Source organism: Cupressus sempervirens, chromosome 3 (genome assembly GCF_028749045.1).
Source record: "Cupressus sempervirens isolate cs-2001-9-10 chromosome 3, ASM2874904v1, whole genome shotgun sequence".
NCBI classification, from domain to species: Eukaryota; Viridiplantae; Streptophyta; class Pinopsida; order Cupressales; family Cupressaceae; genus Cupressus; species Cupressus sempervirens.
This window is the reverse complement of record NC_143120.1, coordinates 433161265-433182240: the sequence shown is the minus strand read 5'-3', so window position 1 is coordinate 433182240 and position 20976 is coordinate 433161265. Positions and strand designations below refer to the sequence as shown.

The 20976-nt window shown below is 36.1% G+C and overlaps 1 pseudogene; it reads left to right on the top strand.

Moving 5' to 3' along the window:
* Window positions 1-7877: 7877 nt before the first annotated feature.
* Window positions 7878-9670, top strand: LOC149566877 (cytochrome P450 94A2 pseudogene; annotated as a pseudogene).
* Window positions 9671-20976: the final 11306 nt, after the last annotated feature.

Genomic DNA, 20976 nt, shown 5'->3' with positions numbered 1-20976 from the left:
TAGAATTTCAGGCAACATTTTCTTAGAAAAAACAATAATGCTTTCGTACATTTATGTCAAGTGCATAAAGTCAACTAGTAGAGGAAGAGATATAGGAATATAAAGAGAGAGAAATATAGGTATAGAGAGAAGAATAAATATGAAGAGATAAAAATGGAGAGGCAATTAGATTTAGAGGTCGGAAGGGGGCAAAGTGAGAGAAAGGGAGTAAGATAAAGATTAGTAATGGAGAGATATAGAGTTAGTGATCAAGAGATAGAAGAGTCAAAATAGAGAAATAAATATAAAAAGAGATATAAATTCAAACAAATAAATAGGGTGTGTAAATGAGTGACGAGGAGGGTTGTAGATAATTATAACTAAATCAAAGTAACATCAAATTAATTTGTTCAGGCTTATGCAACTTACATTGGTAACCCTTGATGTCAGATTATGTATTCGGGAGATCTATTAGAGAATTCAACATATCAATTTAATTGATTTATTGACAAGGTGATATGTTATTATCTCTTGCTTCAAGCCTTAAAATATATAGTGAAATATGTCAAACATAAATTTTGACCTTTCAAACACACTAAAAATGCTACAATGAAAATTATATGCAAGTTTATGCACTCCAAATGCCTCATATTAATTGAAACCTACAATGCATTTCAGTTTTCTAAATAGAGTATCAATAATCTTTAAACCAACACAATATTTAGTAGTTAACAAGACAAATCAAATTGAAGTTGTTTGAGAAATGCAAGGCACACCGAGCTTAGAAAAATGAGGTGTTTGAGATGGCCTAAGTTATAATTAAGAAAATTTGGTGAAATTTCATGCCTTGTTTGAATTCACTCACTATAAATATTTCTTTTAGTACGAAGTGGGTTAGGCCACATATATAGGTAAGAGTGGAACTTCAAGATTTCCTATATAGAAGTCAACTTAATTCACCATTAGGTTGGTAGACTCTCCACAATAAATACTTGCTACTTCACAACAGATGTAATATACTACTATTCCCAAAAAAAAAATTAATGTTTGAAATCATTTACTACTACATCTATGAGATTTATTTCTTGACTTACTAATATATATATATATATATATATATATATATATATATATATATATATATATATATATATATATTTCAATTCACTTTAATAGATATTGTTTATGTATTGAACTAGTATTAAGTTCAATTTTTTTTTTTTAATTTAAAAAATCAAAATATATATAAACTAGTGAATAAAGAGGGAGAGGATAAAGGGATACAATTTTTTTATATTCTATATGTTGATATATAACTAGGTTTAATTTTTAATACTGATGATGATAGGAGAGGGAGGGGGAAAGGGACAAAAGGATATGTATAGACACACGCACACACACACACATACATATACATATACATATGATGTATAGCGAGATTATTCTATTCTAAATAAATTGTTATTATTTAGAAATATTTCTACATTAATATATTTTTTTAATACTTTGAACTTGTATTTTTTACTTTTATTTCACAAGTATACTTTTAACATAGCTTACATATCTTAAATTTCTAATAAAGTTAAAATTAGACCTATTTTTAATTATTTAATAAATCAATTAATAAACTATATTTATAGTAAATTTATTCCTATTTATTATTAATTTTATTTCTATAAATTTACTGATAAAAAGTTATATTTTAGGCATATAAACTATATATATATATATATATATATATATATATTTGGTGTACCTATTGCACACTAAGGTGTGATTGATAGTGATAATATAAATAACATAATCATGAAACTAGCACAAGTTTCATGATTGGATTACATACATCCTCTTTATTTCTCCCTCTATCACATCCAAACTCCATCGTCCAAGAGGAGTAAAAGGGTATATTACTGCCAACCCTACAATTGTACAACACCTCCAAAAGATGAGATTAGAAAACTATGAGAAGAATTAATTGTACACTACAAAACTTTAAATATAAAAGTGTGAGCAACATGTAAAAATATTCCAATAGACTTGGTGTTCATTTTTGTTTAAGGGTTTGGGTTCTATTCTTATATGATCAGAACAAGATGTAAAAGTATTGACAAATCAACTTTTAATTAAAAAACAATAAAAAAGAAGAGTGCTGAAATTGAAATTTAGAATTTAAGTTTCTAATTTTGAACTATGTATTAATTTAACCTTAAGAAGAATAGTAATGAACTAAACTAATATGTGTTGAGTTTGACTTAGCTAGTGATTGCATGAAACTAATTGTTAATAAGGGTGTGATAATAGTGGTGAAATGATGAATGTATTAGAATATATTTAAGTGAAACATTGATGAAAGTTTTTTAAAATTTAGAATAAATTAGAATAGTGATTTAGAACTAATTTTATATACATTTTTGAAAATGAGTTAAATATATGTAAGAGATAAATTTATCTATACATTCATTTTCATATTTGGTTTCCTTGTTTCTCTCTTTAGTGTGGATTCATTCTAGCTCACTTTTCTTGGTCTTTGTAGAGTTTCTTTTTCAAAGATATGGAGTGTTTTTGGTGGATATAGGAGTTTATTTCTTCCCCTATATTTCTCATTTCTATTATGGTTTCCAAGTTTTTTTAATTGTGGTTTTGGAGGTCTTTGGCCTCTAGTGCGAGGCTCCCTTTCAAGCTTTGTGCATTAGTTTTCGCTAGTTCCTAGGACTTAGGATGTTTCTCCACTTGTAGATGGGGTTAGTTATTGTTGGTTTTCATAGATTCATCTTGGAGGTGAGCTTGTCTTCCTTCCTCACACTCTTCTATGCTTTATTTTTCCTATTTCTATTCTAGCTAGGGATATGACGACTTATTCTAGTTGTAGGGAGGGTTCTATTTCCACTTTCCATTTATTTGTATTTTTCATGATTCATGTGCCTTGAAAGGTGCCTCTTTCCCATGCTAGATGGATGGTGTTTCCTCCCTACTTTTTATGGGTACTTCAACTTCTCTTATGTTTTATTTTCTTATGGAGGTACTAAATTTCACCTAGGTCTCTTATTATCTTAGGATTCCCTAGTGGTCCGTCCTTTCTATTATGTGAATGGGAGCCCTTGGTGTTGATATAGTTATCTTAGAGTTCTTACTACTAAGTAGTTTCTCTCATTGTGTTCTTTGTATGATTTTTCTTACCGAGAGGTTTTTTTTTGGTTTCTATTAACTTGTACTTCGACATGCTTATGATATATAGCCTATAGACATTGGGACTCTCTATTTCAAACCTCTCTATATGGAGTTCATCTTTTATCCAATTTTGGGCTCACTCTTCTTTCTTCCTATCATTATATTTCTTGTTTGTGCCATCTAGGGGTTTTTTCTATTACTTCCCTTGGTTGGTTTTTGCGTTAGTTAGCTTATATTTGGGGCCGAATCCTTTTCTTTCTCCAGGTGACATCTTAAACTAGTACATGCATCTTTAAAAAATGTTTAGAAAATAGATCTTTAAGAAACATTAGAATTCTAGAAATATTTATTATAAGTATATAATTGTACAACAATATTTCATTCCATTGGCACAATAGCTTGTGATGCAAACCCTAAATTGAGAACCTTCAAACACCTACTAGAAAGCCAACACATGTCACAAAACTATGAACAAGACATAACTACAACCATGCATGCAAATAGAAAAGTCTTTAAAGCACCAAAATAAATTATACAATTTCATGAATTCTTGTAATCATTTGACTACCATACATGAAAGTTATAGGAAATAGTTTATAGAAATGTATTGTCAAGTAAGCTCACATAACTACTATCTACTTATTTGTAGCAATAAAAATCACATTTTCCAATAATTTTTCAAAAATAAATATTACCAAGCATTCTTGGAAACCAATTTATAAACATGGTTGAACATAGAAAACCCTTTAATGTGTGAAAAAAAATAATTACCCAATTTTGAATTCTTGTGAATCTTTGATTAGTCATTTGACTACTATACATGAAAATTATAGGATATTATTGGCAAACTAGTGTTATTAAGTAAAATCCATATCACGGTCCATTCTCCAATGCCATGTTATAGATAGATGCTATTGTTTACTTAGTCAATACATAATGAACTAGTATGTCACTACTCAAAAGCAATAAAGTGCCAGGAGATACAAGATCACCTCGTGAGAGTCCATTTGGCAGCAGGCTAGAAATAAAAAAACTATTCATAAAAAAAAAAACCCTTAGGTGGCTAGAGTAGCACCAGCCAAGGGAGGACGGTCCTGTTTATCATTAAAAAATGGGCAATGATCTACAGGGTTGGTAGGAGGCTTAGGTGGAGCCAAGTCATCTTTAGTAGTAGTATGATCATATTTTTCTTCTCCCTCTGCCCTGCGAGGTGAAATGGCGAGATCTAGGTGAGGAAAGGACCACTTGGGATTAGACACAAGAGGAGCCAACTAACTAGTAGAGGCAAGAGGAGCTATGAAGGACCACCTAGAACCACATCGCAAAGAAGCTAAGCAGTAGCACTGAACATCCAAGCCACTAGGAGAGTGGTAGGTGGCCTAGGAATGAGGTGTTTGCAAGTGGCAAGCTGAAGAGTTCCACTCTCAGTGGTGCCCATGAGGCAAAGTCTACTCTGCTAAAGTAGAATCTGGTGGAACCTAGGAAACCAATGCACTAAAAATTGCCTCAATGATTAAGTAGCTCCCACAAGTGGGTCACCTTCGAAGCCACTTTGTTGGCTTGTTCTTGAATCTGGAGCAACACATTAGTACATATGCAAGCTTTAGTATACATAGAAATATTGTCAAGAAAAGTGCAAGTAAAAAGCACAACATTTCTATCTTTTCATAAAGTGAATAAAATCTCTAGCCTAAAAGTATGCTAAATCTGAGAAAACATGGGAATTCTTGTAGTGTCCCTAAGAAGAATCATATGCCAGAAGCAAGGCTGTAGCCTAAAGGGTCTGAAGAAGTCATGAATCCAAAGCCAATACTTTTGAACTTTATGACAAAACTAGAAGATATGCATGAAAGACTATGGTTGACCACAAAATGGGCACCGAGGGTTAGGAATACCCAAATGCTTGAGCCAAGGACCAAGGGGTAGACCTTGGAAGAGGATACACTAAGTAAAGTGTGCAATCTTTGGTTGAGTAATGACTTTCCAAATAGTACTAAACATGTATCTCCAATTTTTCTGTGTAGACTAGAGATGCCAACATTGGTTGAGAGTCTCAACCATGGCAAGTGAGACACCAAGCACATATAGTCCATCTTAGGCTTGTAATTAACAAGAGGAGTACACAGATATGATTTCCAATCCTTCCACCAAGGCTTGATAGATTGGATACCAAATTTGTGAAGCGAGTGAGAGGGAAAGGCAGAGACCAGTAAGTCCAAAATTTATCGATCTAGGTGAGACAAATGGAACTGGATCTGCATATCATCCCAAGATCTCATACTCACAATGACTCTAGAGAAGAGATCCTTGGGTTTCGTATTAGGCGACAACCTTGATGAATGGATCTGAAGATCCCAAAAGCCTCTAATTGTATTCCAATGATAGTGATGCATGCAGAGGCATCCCCAAAAAGCATCTCCACCAACTGAAAAACAAAAAATGAGACCGAAACCTATAGCATGAAACAAGGCAAGAATGAAATACCATTCTATGTGGTCATAAGCTTTGGCAAAATCAATTTTAAGAAATAGAGCTTGCTACTTAGATCTATTGCCCCATTCAATGCCCTCCTAGACAATAACAATGTTGTCCAAGATGAAACAAGATTTGATGAAGCCAATCTGTTTAGGTTGAACAATCAAGAGTAGAAGATGTTGAAGCTTACGAGCTAAGGCTTTGGTTATGATCTTGTAGGAAACATTTAGTAGAGTGATTGACTACCAGTTGCAAATGTCTTTTGGTTTGCCAACTTTAGGTATGAACTTGATGGTTCCCTTATGATGATGTGTCCTAAGGATTTGGTGTGAAAAGCTTCTAGGTGCACCTTATGAAGATCAGGGCCAATACGCTCCCATAAGACTTTGCAAAATTCAAAGGGAAACCCATCACACCCTGGGGCCTTGTCATCTGCCATGGAAAAGATGGCTTCCTTGAGGTCACTAAGGGTAAGAAATTGCTCACAACAGGCATATTGCTCAACTGCAAGCCTATTTGGAGTAACAAAAATACACTCCTTCAAGACTTGCTCACATTCAACAACATATTTTAGAAATTATCCAAAAATCTAAATATTAATTGTCAATAAATCATTCAAGATTATAAATAATTTTATACCAGTTAGCATGAAATAGTTAAAATATATAAGTTATCTGTAAAGAAAATCAGTAGTAGCTTGCTTTCAGAGAATTGAATGGAAATTTCCGATTATGTTTGATTTTTGGGGAGCCAATTTTTGGAAATTCTTTATCCATATAATGGTATTTCTATTTGGATCCTCGACCAAATAGGAGGGAGGTTAAAACTTCATTTCATTCTTGAGTCAATTTTTGGAAAGGTAATTTGGGAGTAGGATGATTGTTTTTCGTAGGCCGGATGGGAATCTTGCTGCAATGAGAAATGAATTAGGATAGAGAACATTTATTTTGGTATTGTGGTTTAGGTGTGAACGGAAATTTGCATTGGAAAACAGAACATATTTTTGTATTTTCTTCGTAGGATTTCAGGTATGTTCGAGAAACTTGTGAGGGGTTTTCTCCTTGCACGTAAATGTAGTAAAAATGTGAGATTCCATTTTTTTTTTCCCGTTTGGGTAAACTTTGCATTTTCGTATTGAACTGCTAATGATTGACTTATAAACTTTGTAACTTGCTGAAATGGAACCGTTTCTGAAAATCTGGTTGATTTGAATCCTTGATTACAAGCATTTACATGCGTTTGGTTTCTCTTGTTGCATCTAGCTTCTGACAACGAAGTTTACTCTTTCTTTTCTTATACAACCTATATGTATTTTCAATTCTTGATTTGCATCGGATCTGCTATATATTATCTGTCACATTCTTCCTTGTGCCAATTGTTTTCCCAGATTTGCAGGAGCCAATTATTAATGAGACCGTCATATTTTTTTTCAGCTATTTTGGAGTCGATATTTCTAGTAGGGGTCACTTCACATCCCTTCAATCTACAAGTTAGTTTCCACTTTAGTTGTCCAGGTGCCTTGCTCTTTCTAGTCATTTGCTGCAGCCAGTCTCTATAATCTCTATTAGACACGAACTTGGTTTCTGGAGTAATTTGAGATGGTTATAGACGTATCAATTTTTAAGATTACAATAAGAATAATATTTGTCATTAACGAAGCGATTTAGAAAACGGGTTGCATTCAATTCACGGTGGTTTATTTTTGTCTGAAGCACTTCCCCTCAATTATATACCAGATTTCTGAATTCTACAGCGGCATGAGAAAATTTTTTGTCACGGGCTTTGAAGATGACGTTGAAACAGTTCCGCTTATCGTATTATTTAATTTTATTGAAGTCATAAAAAAGCATTGAAATCGGTCACTTAATTTTTTTGGTTTAACAGCTACAGCTTATGATCCTGTATCAACTATTCTGTCATCTCGTGTGGAAAAAGCCATTCAAAGTGCTGATTTATCGGCCTGAACAGACAACTCCGTCATCTACCGTGGAAAAGCCCATTCAAAGTGCTGATTTAGAGGTAAAGTCGTTAGACTCGAGAAACACACGAATCCTTCCAGTCTTCCATTGACATTGACATTGACTTGTTTAAGCCGTCACACAGCTATGGAACATTAACGTAAGTCAATAGGACTCTTCCCAATCTTCTACAGAGAAATTTCCTTATAAGACAAACATTTACTGTAGAATTCTCTTTCCTTGATGTTATATCAGGAAAAAAATGCTAAGACAATTGGATCGCTGCCACAATTCTTTTTCAAATTTTTTGCATTCAATGCAGTTAAGTTGTGCGTGGAAGAAAGGTGCAACCATGGCTCAGTATGGCCTTCACTTCCAAATACTCTACTTTTGTATTGCAGTGATACTTATCATCTTCATCTGGCTTGCGTACTTGTTCAGCAAAAGTCGTGACAATGGTGGGGTGACCCTTTATCCCATACTCGGCTTTCTCCCTTCCTTGATTAAAAACCGGCACAGGTTTCACGACTGGATTGCAGACATTCTCTCTGTTTCTCCCTCGGCTACATGCAAACTTCACCGTCCAGGAGGAGTAAAAGGGTATGTTATAGCCAACCCTGCAATTGTGGAGCACGTACTGATGACGAGATTCGATAACTATGAGAAAGGTCCCCGCTTGAAGTCTATTCTGCAGGATTTCCTAGGCAGCGGAATCATTAATGTTGACGGAGAACTGTGGAAGATGCAGAGGAAGGCAGCAAGCTATGAATTCAACACCAACTGCCTCAGAAATTTTGTGCTCGAGATGGTTCACTCAGAGATTACAGATCGCCTAACGCCCGTCCTATCTGATGTCTGCAGCAAAAGAGTCTCCGTAAATTTGCAGGATGTTGTGCACAGATTTAGCTTTGATAATATTTGCAGAGTAGCATTCGGCGTGGACCCTGCGTATCTGCATCCCTCTTTGTCTCAATTGCCATTTGCCAGAGCTTTTGACGATGCCATGCAGTTAAGTGTGGGAAGATTTTTTTATAGCGTACCATTTGCTTTGAAAATCAAGAGGTTTCTGAATATTGGGTCTGAGAGGTGCCTGCGCGAAGCAATGGCTGTGGTGGACGAATTTGCAATGGGTATTATTCACAGTAAGAAAAGTGGGCCACTCAGAAAGGATCTTCTCTCCAGATTCAAAGCAACTTTTGGGAATTCGGCTGATACTGACGACAAATCCGATCGACTTCTGAGAGATTTGATTGTCAATTTCATGTTGGCAGCAGTGGATACATCGTCTAATTCCTTGACGTGGCTCTTCTGGATGCTTTCCTCTCATCCCACAGTGGAACAACGCATTCACTGTGAAATTATGGAGATCTTAGAGAAAAGAAAAGAAAGTGAAAAGGGTCATGATGTCTTCAGCTACGAAGACTTGAGAGAGATGGAATATCTGCACGCAGCTGTATGTGAGTCTCTGCGTTTGTATCGGCCTGTGCCCCTCAATTCAAAAACTGCCCTCCAAGATGACATTTTACCAGACGGCAGCTTTGTAGGCAAAGGATGGAGTGTTGACTACAGTGCGTATGCAATGGGCAGGATGGAAAGCATTTGGGGTGTGGACTGCAAGGAGTTCAAGCCCGAGAGATGGTTCAAAGACGGAGTATTTGTTGTAGAAAACGCTTACAAGTTTCCTGCTTTCAACGCGGGGCCTCGAAAATGTTTGGGAAAAGAGATGGCGTTTATTCAGATGAAATCGATAGTGGCTGCTGTTGTGCACATGTTTAGCGTGAAGGTGGAAGAGGGATGTGCTGCAACGTACACTCTTGACTTCAACATGCGCATGAAGGGAGGATTGCCAGTTACTCTTACAAAAAGAGGTAGCTGATTGTATGAAAACGTGTTTACAATCTTGTTTTCGTCTTGCTGTTGTTAGTCATTGCAGTAGCGCACAAATATTCGCTTTATTCGTACTCCTAGTTTATATCTGTCTCTGTTCGGAAATCATATGAGACCTTGAAATTATTCTCTATGACCTTTGTCTTGGTGTTTTACAAACTTTCTAGTTGATTAAATACTTGAAGATCTAAAATCAGCACTTATACTGGTGAAATCAGAATTACATAGCATCTGAAATGAACAGCAGAGTTTTTACTCTGTTTTTAATTGAATGTGTAATTTTTGAAAATAGAGAATACATTATAAATAAATAAAAATTAAATATTTTCTCTTTTTATTTTGTATTTTGATGGAGGAAGACGTAGTTTACTACAATATTAAGTTCTAAAATAATAACATGCACATCTCAGTTCTTGATACTATGCAAATTAATTTAAAAATAATTTAAAAACAATTTTTACGAGGCTCATTGCAACATGGAGCTTTATTGAACATGAAGTAAATAATAAATCTAATTTAAAATCGAGATCTTAGCCAATCCTCCACCAAGAACCCATAAATGGATCAGATTGTCTGAGTAATCTTTCTCAGGTCCTATTCCTCTTTGCTAGCTTGTAGGAAGTAGAGGGTTGTGGCCACAGAGTGCATAACCTTGGTGGAGAACTCCACCAGGGCTTCAAACCTATGCCATATAGTGGTATAGTTATCCACTAGGTCTCTCATTGATCTAAATTATGAATTCATGTTACAATACCTAGTGTAGAACCTTTGGTATTGTAACTAAATTAAAAATATTTAAAATGCAATAGTAGATGTTCTACAAGCCAAAAAGTGATCCATTCATTTCGAAAAATAAAGTTTATACAAGTTTGATGGATCACAAGGGTCACCATTATCCCTTCAATATGAAAATGAAAAGTCCACAAGCTAATTAATTACAAAATAAACTCTAACAACTATTAAAACTATAAAAAAAATTATATTAAGATTTATGTCTACTTGTAGAAGTCATAACTTTCTACCCGTATCTCGAAATCACGAACTATCAAAATTTTTGGAAAGATATTCTAGAGTTCTAAATTTATTGTTTGAAGTCTTAAGCATAGCACTACAACTTCATAGCCCTGCCAAAGCCCAAAAATGCCTCAAAGACCTTCGAAAAATGCAAAATACTAGAACATAAAAAATACCAAAAAAATAGATTTTGATATTTTCTCATTTTTATTTGTACCAAAATCCTCTAAATCTTCTTGGACTTTTTTTTGATCACTCATAGCCATCTCAACCCTCTCCAACCACATCTTGGTGTGACTATGTTTGCCTTTCTTCCCAGTAACCTTGGGGTTGGCCTTCTTAGGAGAAGTGATGTCTTTCCCCCACTACGAGCTAGGGTACCTTCCAACATATTAGAGACATGGGATGGGCTAATAGAGCTGGACCTAAGTTTGATATCCTAGTGGGCTCTTTTCTTTTTAGTACGTTTGTCCTCACTATCAGAGGAGTTAGAGCTAGATGTGTACTTCAAGGGTTGGGGGGTTAAAATTCTCCATCTAGAGAAGCTTGTTGATTCTCTTAACACACTACTTGCCCTTCATGGTATCTGAGTCGAACACAATAATGCTAACTTTAACCTCAGGATTAATTTTGACCTCAATGGCACGACCTTTCTTGGGTCTCTTAAGAGTAGAGCTAGGGTTGGGGTCCAAGGAGATTTGAGGGGTGATAGAGGCTAGGGGGTTAAGTAGGAGAGGGAGATTCTGAGCCAGGTACTAGACGAAAAGTTTATTCATTAGGCCCTAGTAGATAGGGTAGGAGGTTTTCCTCTCCTTGTGTTTCCTTCTAGCTTTAAATATGTTATCCTCCAACGAATGCAATAACAAAAATGGAAAGAAGATAAGGTCTAGATTTTTGAAATGATTTAGGATAGGAAAATGATAATAATATAGTTCCTAACTCTAGTCTTGCAAGATAATGTTTTTGATAATCACGTAGAAAATGGTATCCCAAGGCTTTGGAAGGGTAACCCGTGCAAACCCACCACACAATCTCATTGGTTCCTCCTTGGATTTGAAGAATTTCTACAAACTCACCTCCTCATTGACCTTATCTTTTCTCAACCATTTCTTTTCATCGAGCAAAAAATCCCCAACCCTCGCAATGTTTTCTTTAGAAATCTCAAAGCTCATTCCATTAATTATAACTTTTCTATCCTTCCAAGTTTAACCATGGCCTCCATATAAGGTAAAATGTCCCCCTCCTACAAGTAGACCATCGTAGCTTCATTGTTGCCAATACACTCCTCCACACCCACTAGTTCAATATAGTCACTAGTACCCCTATCATCACCTAGGTCCACAGCCAACCCCTCCAATGACATAGCTTTGCACTAGGTTTTGGAGTTGCAAAATATAAAATGCCAAGCCCAAATAGAGAAAATTAAAAGGCATTTCATAGTCATCATGAATCTACAATGTTTCCCAAAAAACTAAAAATCTTTCAAAACATAACATATGGGTAGTTCATTCCATTCATAAATGGTCATCACCAGCTACACCAATTGTGGGAATTAACCAACCTATCTTTAGTATCATTAAAAAACCATTCTCTAAATCTTGTCAAATCCCCTCTCTACGTCCTTTTACTATGGTCATTAATGTTCATGATAGTCCAAACATAAATGTTAATCAATATCTGAACATGCCAAAACAAACCTTTACTGAATGCCACATTCCTATGACCATGTGTAGAAAAGGAGACATGCCACCTAATTTGATATTTCATGTGTCATTATTCAAGGGATGCTTCCTTTACATCATAATTTGAGTTGATGATGGCAATAAACTAGCATCATCCCATTCCACTAATCGCATGACTCTGTTGCTAGTTTTGGCAAGGTCATCCACCATGTTGTTTCCTTTCTAGTATATATGTCCCACATGGATATCCTAATAATCATCCATCATCCTTCATATTTCATCAATAATGATTATGATTAACCAATTAAATTTTCCCTCTCCCTTAGCAGTTTTGATAATTAGGATAGAGGCCCCCTATATGACCAACTTAGTAACTCTTTAAGTTCTCATCATTCTCAGGCCCCAAAGAAGTGAAATTGCCTCGTCTTTATTATTAAAACCACCACCACAGTTATGCAAGAAAGCACCCACCAAAAATCCCATGTTGTTATAGAGGATACCCCCTATAGTGGTGTTGCCCATCATAGCTGACCCATCCAAATTTAACTTTATCTAGGACTCAGGGGTGCCAAACTATCTCCTTTCTAGCCTAGATTTTAGAATTGTCAAATTATGCCACCATCAGTCTCACATCCCAAGCCAAATCCTTATTTCTATTAGTTTCATTCAAGGGATGAGTGGGTTTTTTCTAGCACTAGATCCTATTGATTCCTTTAGGAGCTTGATAACTTGTTCAACCACCTCCAAACTAGTTGTGGCTTACTCCCTAAAAATCCTATTTCTCCTCTCCTTCCATATATTCCATGAGACATAAGGTGGGAGAATTGACCAAAGGTTTTTGAGATAACGGTGGGTAGTCGGGCCATCCCAGTGAGAAAATTGCTTCAACTTATTATCCAAACACGAACTGAACCCCCATAAAGCTAGAACGTCCCTCAAAAAATCCATGACAAAGGGATAGTGGATGAGAAAATGTGGAATAGATTCAACATCTTCAAGGCGTAAAATGTAGTAGTTGGCAAGTTGACAACCATGTCGCTAGAGGTTGTCAATAGTGAGGATTGACCCATGCAGACTCGACCACCAAAAGAAGTTTATTTTAGGTAGTATCCAAGGGTGCCAAGATTTTTGCCAATCAACTTGTGCTCCTTCCCCCACCAATCTACTAAGATAAGAAGACTTAACTATAAACTTCCCCAAGGGTGTGAGTTTCCATACCAAGGAGTCCTCAATCGAGATTTGGGGAATTCTATAGTTGTGCAAGAGATCCTCCAATTCTAGAGCTAAACTCAACTCCCTTGGCTCAAGATTCTAAAAAGTGATCCGTCATCTTTTAAGGGTAATAAAATCACGAGTCCAAGGCCCATACATTCTAGTCCATATCTCACAGAGGGGAAAACTTGGTTTGCTTGAGGAGGTCCTTGATCTAGTGATACCTCTTTCTTAGGATCCTTTGGGAATTAGCAATATTATTTTTAGACCTCAAAGCCCTAGGATAGAGCCTCTTCCCCAATAAGTTGGTGGGAAGACAATCCCCCAAAGTATTTAACCATTATGATGTTACTCTAGCTACCTAGGAATTCACCAACTTCCAACCAATTTTGATTAATAGAGCCTTATTCAAGTAACCAATTCTTCTTAGATTCAATCCTCCTTGAGCTTTAGGTTTACAAACTTTCTCCTAGCTAACCAGGCTCATTCTTTCCTTTTCTTTAGTTCTAGACCATAGGAAATTATGTTGAATTTTGTCAACATTTGATATCTTTGAATCTTCTTGGATATTTGAAAATAGATAGGAAATACACTGGGATGCCTTGTAGGCAGGCTAAGAGGAGTTGAAGTTTCCCAACATTGCTCGATATTTTCCTTTTCCAACCTACAAGCTTTCTTTGCAAACATTCTACAAGACCATTCTAGAAATAGTTTGGGGTCTCCTTAATAGTGACAAGAAGATCAAGATAGGTGTCAGGGAGGGTGGCCTTCTGATAGCCAAGGATACTAGTAACATTTTCCCTCAAACTAGTAAAAGTGTCTAAAAAGTAAACTTTACTTTTTTGGTAGTTTATACATTGGCTAGAGACTAGAGCATACATTTTTATGGTGTCTTTCCATTCTCTGGCTTCATGGATGGAGGAGATGCTAAATAGAAAAGTTTCATCCACAAACTACTGTAAGACTTGGGGGAGGCACTGAGAAGTAGGCTTGATGCCCTTAATTCTGCCAGAGTTAGATAAAGAGACTAGATTTCTACTTAATACTTCCGCTACAACACTAGAGACTAGATTTCTACTTAATACTTCTGCTACAACAATAAAAAGATAAGGGGTAAGGAGGTCACCTTGATGAAGACCTTGAGAGGAAGAGAAGAAGTACCTGGGGTGCCAATAACAATCACTAAGAAGGTAACAAAAGTCGCAACATTCTTAGTAATTCTTAGGACCCTCTCATTAAAGCCAAGTTTGGTGAGAATGGAAAACAAGAAGTCACACCTGACCTTACAATATGCTTTAGAAATATCAAGTTTAAGGGCCATACCTAGGCTTTTAGATTTTTCCATCGAGTGTATCACCTTGTGGGTAGTTATGACCATGTCAAGAATTTGTCTCCCAGGCATAAAGCCATTCTAATGAGGACTAATGAATTTTTCTAGGAGGAGCTTGAGGCAATTCACCATAACTTTAGCAAAAATCTTGTAGATAGTATTAGAAAGGTTGATGGGCAAGGGTTAGGTATACAGGTTACGAAATAGTAATCCCATCTCATGGAAAAGGGGACACATGGCTATTGTATGATGAAGGTAAATATCCTGGCTCATGGAAAATGGGAAAGGTTAAAATTTTGAATTAACAGTTATTGGCAAAGGGGACATAAGGAAAAGGGGACACAGGGCAAAGGGGACCTTCCTAAATGAGGATGTCAGTAGTGCCCTCACCTCAACAAGTTGAGGGATACATCAGAGGATGTCGATAGTGCCTTTGAAAAGGGAGTGGATGCCGATAGTGGTGATCTCCACCTAAAAAGGATGAGGCTTGCCAATAGTGGCCTCACCATAGCTACTAATTAGCCTTAAGGAATTCTACCAATGCAACATGCTTAAGTAATAGAATCAAGCAATAGCCTACTACTATGGTCTACTTTGAAGTCTTCCATCCTTCAGGAGTCCTTTGTCTTAGGAATGAGAACAATGAAGGTTTGATTGATTTCCTTTAGTAACTTCCCCATTTTGAAAAAGTCCCAAAGAACATGGACAACATCATACTTAACAATATCCCAGAATACCTAGAAGAAGGAAGGGGGGAACCCATCAGGCCCAGGGGATTTGTACTGATTCATACTAAAACCAATCATACTAAAAAAAACCACTCCAACTTCTTCCTCTTTTATGTTACACATGATCTCCTCATTCATCTAACCATCAATCACAGGTTGGAAGGTCTGTAGAATATCACTCTATAAGTTACTGTCACTCTAGACTAGTGGGGGATTATACATTTCCTAGAAATAGGTGTTGACTCTTTCTTTTATTTGCTCCATATTAGTGACCTCCACATTATTATCATTCTGTAACAAGTTTATAGTGCTTATATCTTTTCTCCTTGATGCCAAGCTATGGAAGAACATCATGCTTTTATCTCTCCCTCCTCTAGCCATTGGACCCAAGATCTCTTTTTTTAAAAGACTTCCTCCTTATTTAGGAGGGAGTTCCATTTGAGTCGGCACTCCCTCTCATCCTATCATTGCACCACCTAGGCTCCAATTTGCATGATTCAATTTGGAGCTCAACCAACTTTGTTTCTATATCCTTCTTTTCTTTTGCTAAACTCCCAAATCATGATTTTAACCATACCTTAACCTCCTTACAGATTCTCTCTAGTTTTTTGGCAATTCAGAACATGGTCGTGCCTTCCACCTAGTCCTTCCATCAATGAGCAATATAGTCTCTTAAATCATTATGTAAGTTCCACATAATGTCATATCTAAAGGTCATCATTTGATTAGAGTTTGTGTCTATGAGAACAAAAGCATAGAATCATTTGAGATGGTCCTAGGATAAGCCTTCAAGTTAGTATATTGAAGAATGTTCCATCTAGTAGAGATGAGGGTCCTATCAAGCCTACCCTAGATGAAAAATGTTCCATCTAGTAGAGATGAGGGTCCTATCAAGCCTACCCTAGATAAAGCTTTTCCCAAGTCTATTGTTAGACTAGGTGAAAGCCAAGCCCTAGAGGTTAATATCAATCAGATCATTTCTTCTCAGGAAATCCTCCATATCCTGCATACTATCTAAGAAGTCCTCCAGTCTCCCTATCTCTTTTGATGGGTACAAAGGTGTGTTGAAGTCCCCCATACATAAGATACTTCCTAGTCTTATGCACTCAACCATAGAGGTAGTCTCATTCCAAATAACAAGCCTACCATTACGAGTATTAGGGGCATAAAATTTGAAAATAGACTAGCTACCAGATTAGTTGGTGAATTTGGTGGCAACAAAATGGGTACTAATAGAGATATCCACTCCCCACAACTTATCAGAATTCCACATCATGGAAATCCCTCTAGAAGCACCATTAGCTTTACAATAAGTGTAGCTAGCACCTAGCCAAACATAACTAGCCACTTTCAAGAAGACTTGCATGATCATTTTAACTTCCTATGGAAGAATCAAATCAGGTTTGAGTTCAATGATCTTTTGTTTGATTTCATACTATTTCCTATGGCTATTCAGCCCTCTCACATTCTGGGATATGAACTTCATCTTTTATAGCTCTAGGTTTCCTTCACAGTTCTCTATTTTCCCTAAGAAATCTCCGTTTATGTTTCCTTTTGATGAATGATCTTGGTCAGGGGTCAACCGACCCTCTCGTCAGATCTGACATTTTCTTTATTTTTTCCTTTGTTCTTCCTCTTTGGGACCATTTATTCAAAATTATTGTTAAAAAGATTTGGGTCCCCTGAAGTGGGTGAAAGAACTTCAATAATGCCTAGTAGGGAAACCACAAGGGTTCCATTTTTTAGTAGTGATCTAGCTCTCACATCAAGGAGTGGGCTACATGCATTCCCTTATCCTGTCAAAGCCAAAAGAATTCCCAACAACCCCTCACCTAGTTCCATTATCTTTAGGGTCTAGATATCCAAAATTTCCCCCACTTCATGCATAATTGTCTCCAAAGTCTAACAACTTACCTATGTTCTCCTCTCCTTGCCTCTCAACCTGCGCTTTCACAGGGGTTTCGATTTTCCCCTCAATGATGTGGGTTTCATTTATCTAGGTACCCCCAAACCAAATGGTTTCATACTTCTAGGGTTTTAGGGATAGCATCCATTTTAGCTATTTTTGATCTTTCTGCCAGCTCAACCCCTAGAGTTGAGATATTGTTCTTGAGTTTCTCACTTGTTGGGTAGTAAAAAAAAAGATGTCCAAAGTAGTTACACTTCTAACAGAAGGGGGAAATGTTCTCATAAGCTAGGGGTTGTAACCAGCTCCCTCATTTAGATCTTAGGCCCACCATGGTGGGAAGTAGTTTATTCATTCCCACATTAAAATAGATCCTGGCAAAGCCCAGCTTAATCTTTGAGCAAGTCATCAAGTTTTCTTTTATGAGCTACCCAAAGGAGTTACCAATCCACCTAAAAGCACACTCATCCCAATACTCCAAGGGAAGCCTAGGGAGGCGTATCTAGACTGGGGTGGATCTAAATAGATCAATTCTGAATTGAATCTTGGTTTCCACTTAGCCATCATCAAATGGTGTTTTCCAAAGCTCTAGGACCTAGCCAAGATCAAATCTCGATTCAACTCAGTTGTGAACCTAAATAGGAAAACAACACCCACCATTGTAGAGGTGGAAACACAACCTATTAGTTTCTATTTAGTAGAGCACCATTTTCAAATTATGTCCACCATGGACCAGAAAGAGATGAACTTTCCAACAATTCTAATGGTAAAACCAAAGGAGATTGAATCCACCACTAAATCTAGGAGTGAAATCTAGGGTCTAGTAGGACCTAAGGGGAACGTCCATTTTGCATTAGATTCCATAGGAATCTTTGCACCAACAAAAACCCCAAGTCAATTTGGTTTAGAGCATGCCAATGAATTGGCATCATTCAAGGGGTCAGCCAAGGGTTTGGGACCGAAGCAACCATAGTCATCAGGGATGGAGGCAGAATCTACAAAGATAGCAACATCCTTCTGTAGAGGACAACAACTATTTCAGGATTTCGTCACCAGTTCCAAATCTAGGTAGTCAAGGAGAGGATTTAGGGGGGTGGTGGGTGGATTCATCCCTCCCAAGATTAAGAGGGCATCAAAGTAGAATGGGGGGATGGCATCGCAGTTGCAAGTGGTAGGAAGGTGGGAAAGTTGTAGAGTAATGTTACATATAAGAGTAACTAAGGCTATGTTAGTCAAAATGGTCTCTAGTGATTATGCCAATTGTGCCCTACTTGAGTTAGTGTTAACTAAATTTTTTAGCCTCCTAACCAAATATTCTAATTCCATTTTCCCACTTTCATTTTGATTTAATACTTTGCTTGGGTTCCAGAAGGAGGTCTTTCAATTATTGGAGGTGATGGAGGTTCTTTTTCTTTGTTTTGAGGGTTTTCTAGTTGATTTGGCTCATTTAGTTGAGGGTTTGGTGGTGGATTTGGTTGCAATTGTGGAGGGTTTTGAACAGGATTGTGTTACTTATTTTTGGTAGAATTAGGTGGTTAGTTTTTTACATTACCCAAAATCACATAATACCATTTGAAAAACTAAACAAACATATATTAAAATTAATTGAAAACATTAAATTTTTAAAAATCATTATAAATAATGGCTAGAAAACTTACCTCTTGCACCAGATCTTGATTGGTGCTAATGTGGATGCATTTTTGAAGTGATTTGGCAAAGTTCAATTGGATGACCAATTGCTTGTATGTGGGTATATGTCCCTACCACTATGCCTTAATTTAGAAGCATCCCATTGTTCATATTTTAGCTGTACACCTCTAAAAAAATTCTTTCTCGTCATTTTTTTTGATGATAGAAAGAGTTTTTAATTTTCATTGTATTAGACTAGAATTGAGATTGTCAAATCTCTAAATTGATATTTTTAATGTTTCTGTTTAAAACATGAAACTAAAATAGGAATTTTTAAATTCTCATTAACATTTAAATCTTGTGTCTAAATAGGTAGAATTAGAAAATCAAACCCCTTTACATGAGAATTAGAAATAAATAAAATTTAATAGTTTTTGAATGTGTGTAAATGAAATTATTTCATTTTCTGCTAAACAGTCATCATCCATTGATAAAATCTCATGGAATATTAACATACCCAAATGCAAAGGCAAAAGCATAGTCTCGTCTATTACCAAAACACTTTGTAACCCATTACAATCATGATAGAAATTGTCATCTAACAAATAGTTTAGTGTCTCTTATCAATGCAAAACAATGACAAAGATTAATTCAAAGGATATGTAGATTAAATGTAGAATACCCCCTAAACCCACTTGAATAGACACTTGTATCATATATAGAATTGTAACATAAGCCACAAAATAATTGGCTATATTTCTATCAAAAGCTACTGATAAATTCAGAGTCAAATTTGACATATTCTACTTTTATTCCAAAAGAAGCGGAATGAGAGAGTGGGTTTTAACTAGCTATTAAAAGCAAGCATTCCTCACAAGGCTATCCCCACCTCCTTAAGGTAGAAACTTATGTTTTTGGATGACTTCAGGCTATTAATTTAGTGTCTGAAAGTGTGAAAATAGGAAATAAATCCCATGAAATCAAAGCTAATTCATTTATTTTCATTAAATGCAATTTAACGCTTCTAAATTTTGATTTTCTAATTTGTAGAGGCCCTTTTTCTTGGTAGTATTTTCCTTTTTTTCTACATAGAAAATTGTGAAAAAAGTGGCAACTGATGACATAGGATTGATGTGTTGTTGAAGTTTCTCCGTAGACAAATAGACGTGGCTTTTGCATGGTGGGTTCCCATCAAGAGCATCGACAACTATTTACTTATTAGTGAAATGGATGGTTCCATTCAAATGGTTAAAATGCCCTAGGCTTAATATTCTACATCTCCTTTCTGCTATGGTTTCAAAGGTATCTTGTTCTATTTTCTAGTTTCTGTTCATTCCAACAGTAATTTTGTTGTTCAATTCTCTAGTATTTGTCCATTTCTATAGCACTTTTGTCTGACTCCCTCAATTTTCTAGTATTTATCCATTTATGTAGTAATTTTGTCTATTTTCCTTTGTTATGGCTTAATATTGCTTCTTTATCATAGTTTAGGGTTTAGGGTTCTACTTTATTTATACTAATTTCTCTGACATGTTGCAGCCAACTCTTTCAATTGGAGATGCAAATCAATTGGTAGTGGATGTCCTCGTGTCTTCACAAAAGGTTGTTAGAATAGGGTGTTTGGATGATCTGTATGTTTTGCCCTATGTAGGCAATGATGGTTATGGACCTCAACCACAAGGAGACCTCGAAGTGGCCCTAGAAGGTTGTTCTTATTATTTTTATTATTCAGTCTTTTTCTATTCTGTGAAGCTTGACGGGGGTGGAAAATATTGCTTTCCCATTAAAAGTATACATTAGATTCAGGACTGTGAAAAATGTGTATGATAGCCCATGTTGTTTCAGAAAATTTGAAAGTCAAATTTTAAGCTAGATTTCTCCTTTGCATCTAGGGGAACTTGATGATTTAAGTCCTAGTATAGGATTTCCATTTCATGTCATTTCTGAAGTTGAGTATTTTTGAAAGTATATATTTTGCTAGTACATGCAAAATAGAACAAATACTTTT